Raw genomic sequence first — 3,866 nt, 5'->3', positions numbered from 1 at the left:
CATCATGCTGTAGAGGAAGCTGTAGGATGAGGAGGCCTTGCTCCTGAACAGGTAGACATCTGTCTGAAAACGATTCCTTTATTCTTTTAAGAAATAAGAGATACAAACTTTAGAGGGCCCTTCTTTTGCATCTCAAAACAGATAACCTCTACTGGTCTGGGTCGGTTTGATCCCAGATTGCATGTGCACATATAGTGATTTAAGCACTTTTTCTGGAGATTATGGCTTTACTCTACAAACGCTGTGATTAAGTAATAATTGAAATACCCCTCTGGCATAATTTATCTCAGAAGGCACACATCTCAGATGTCACAAATCATATCTCAGAATTTATTCAGTATTTTGAGGCTTAAAATATTTTTTGAAAATAATTGTTTCAATAAGTTTTAGATGTCAATTCTAAAAATTGACATCCTGTCAAAACTACAGGGTTTAAAAAAATTACTTATGATTTTGAATGATTTATTAAATGATTCCATACCGTTTATACATCTTACCATGACTATATACAGCTTTGACAGTGTACAAAATTTATCAATATAATTACAGTACAAAAGCTTTAGTATTTCAGTAAAACACTGTGTAATGAATCCAATTAAAAAAAAGGAATTTTAATACATATTTTTTTTCTATACATATAAGCATCTGCTCTAACTTCTGCCTCCTAAAACTGTTGCTTATTTTGTTTCAGCTTTAACCCTTAAAAATAGTAAAAGGATGATCTGGGTTGGAATGTTCATTAGTTTAACAGCAGGAGTCAAGTTAATCTCCTTCATACCCACACGTAGATTTACTTTACTCAGTGTTTAAGATACTTTAGAAAGGTCTCTTGGAGGGAGCAATTTTGATCTAGAACTTGGGATATCTTGAGGGCTTAAACCAATCAGAACTCAGACTGAGAATGAGTTTGCCACATTTTTTTTTTTTTAAAAATCAAAAGGCATCTCTATTCTAGAGTGACCTTGGGAAAGTAATTTTTTCATCCTGGGATGCAGATAAACAAGATAGAGGGCAGCTGCACTCATTATAAATATCTTGTAAAGTAGGCAAAATGCTGCACTGTAACTCCTGTAGCCAGAAAGCCAGGAAAGAGAGGGCTTATGTGACCTTTCAGGAATATGCTGTTCACCCCAAGGAGCCAAGAGTAATTAAAACAGAGAGTTAGTTCTTCTCTAAGGAGGGATCAATTTACTCCAAACAGCCCACAGCTTTTTATCACTTGGTATGGTGCTCTTGCTCTGGGCAAGGGAGGGTAGGGGAGACCCGGTGAGGGGGGTTGAACAAGGAGCAGTAATCTGAGCAGGAAAAAACAAAAATAGAGTGGAGAATAAAGGGAGGAAAGAAAGAGGAGCAGGCTCTGGGAAGCCCTGTGCCACTTACTGGCAATCCTGTGCTCAAAGGCCTCATAGAGGGCAGGTGGCTATTTTGGTCGGTTCCCGTTATAGATGGATGTAGATTCTAGTTCAGCCCTGAGGAAGCGAGTGGAAACTGGACTTGACAACCACTCTTCGTGTCATATTCTTTCTCATGAATCTACAGTGACTCTCATACTTCATCTTGCAGAACCCTCTGAAGTTCAGATCCTTTATGTTTCCTATGCAAGCTCCAGCTACTCCTCCAAGCACATTCTCCAGCTAAACTGCTCTCCTAGCTATAAGCCCCACACCTACACCTCCTTTTCTTTATTCTTTGGTTTTACCTCCTCTCTTCCTTTGCATATGTCTAAAACACCTCCACCTCCTAGGTCGAGGTATAATTTATTTCATAATAATAACTTACATTGCATAAAGCTTTATACCAAGCACTTAAACATGCACCATCACACCTGAGCCATTGCCTCCTGAGCTATTTTCTTGACTTTCTTGACCCACACCAACCTCTCCCATATTCCATCTCCTCCTAGAGCATTTGCTCACTGATCTAACTCTACAGAATCAACCTCTAGGAATGGAAGGAATGGAAGGAATGTAGTAATCTACATTTTCAACAAACTCCCCAGAAAAAACATTGTTTATACATTTTTACCATGACCATGACAAATTCGTATGATAAAAAGTAATGTGTGAAGATATGTACAGTTCCCAGATGATTCTGGTAGTGTGAGAACCATAGGTCCATATCAGTCATTTCAACAATGATTCGGACACATTTCTTATTTCATTACTTAGCTTTCCAACAGGGTAGAAATGTACTCAAGAGCAAGAACTAGGCCTGTACTGTCCCTGTCTCTCCAGCGCTAGAAACGCCAGGCTCAAAGCAGGTGCTCAGTTAATACCTGAATGGGCTTGATTATACTCCCAATAAAATAAGAAAAAAATTAATAAGGACCTACATGGCATGGTGCATTTGAAGAAAAAAGAAAATTTTATAATTAGTGGATTAAAGAATCATGTATTAGTAAGAATGAAAAAATACTCAGGTCACTTAATAGACCACAAGATGACCACAGGTCAGCGTCCATGTATTGCTTTAGACCTAGCAGCAAAGGACCTCTGAAAGCATCAATAAACTTGTAGCTTGTAGAAACCACAAGGCAATTAACTCTTTTAAATCTGACTTATTCTTGAAGTGCCATGTTCAATTATAAATTCTACAACTAAAGAAGAAATTTGAGTAGTTGGACAGAGTTAAGAATCAAAACCTCATACATTCCTGGTGAGAATGTAAAATGATGCAGCCTCTTTGAGAAATAACCTCATGGTTATTCAAAAAATTAGACATAGAGTTAGCATGTTACCCAGGAAATCCAATTCTAAGAGTATACCCAAGCAAATCGAAAACACATACCTATACAAAAACTTGTACACAAAATGCTCACAGAAGCATTCTTTTACTAGCCAGTGGATAACTATGAAAGCTGACAGATAAAAAAAAAAAATGTGGTATAGCCAAACAATGGAATATTATTTGGCCATACAAAGATATGAAGTGCTAATCATGCTACAATGAGGATGAACTTGTCTTGAAAACATGTTAGTAAAAGAAGCCAGACATAAAATGTCACATATCTTATAATTTCATTTATATGAAATGTCCAGAATTGGCAAATCTATAGAGACAGAAAGTGGATTAGAGATTGCCAGGGGCTGAGAGGAAGGGGAATGGGAAGTGACTGCTGGTGGGTATAGAATTCTGGAATTAGATAGTGGTGATGGTCACATAATTCTGTGAATATACTAAAAATCACTGAATTGTATATTTTTAAATGGTAAATTTTATGGTATGTAAATTATATTTCAATAAAGTTTTTTTGTTTGTTTGTTTGTTTTTAAGTAAAGGGGAAGAAATCGAGAGCAATGTGGGGAGGGAGCAATATGGGCAGCAAGACTCCCAAGAAATGTTTTTTAAAAAATAAGAGACAAGAAAGCGGTTTTACTAAGGGCTGCCTTTTAATTAAAAAAAAAAAAAAATTATGGCTAGCCATGGAGAAAAAGACATAGACTATAAATACAGCCTGAGGGGTTTAGGTTGGATATAAGGTTTTCCTACCGACAGAAGTTGGAATAAGAGGTTTTCACATCTCTCTTTTGGGTGGACTTAAATAGTGCTTAGAGTAGGTTTTATGTGAGCAGGACAATTTGTAGAAGGCCTTCCTGAAATGGGAGAGGGATGAATTAGATGACTTTTCAGTTTTTCTCTCTCTTTTCTCTCTCTCTTGAACACTCAGCATTCAGTATAACACACTGCCTCCAGTACATTTAGTCTTGGAGAAATAAAAGAGGAGACACTTTGTTTCTCAAAAACTTTTATTTGGTTTCTATATTCAGTCATAAATACACAGTTCTCTTGAGACTGTAAAAGTCTTCTCTAAACAATTAACTTTCATTTAAAAACAACTTGAAACTGCACTTGCAACCTTTCATTTC

The sequence above is a fragment of the Pteropus alecto genome, unplaced genomic scaffold (genome assembly GCF_000325575.1).
Source record: "Pteropus alecto unplaced genomic scaffold, ASM32557v1 scaffold20, whole genome shotgun sequence".
NCBI lineage: Eukaryota > Metazoa > Chordata > Mammalia > Chiroptera > Pteropodidae > Pteropus > Pteropus alecto.
This window is presented reverse-complemented; position numbering follows the sequence as displayed.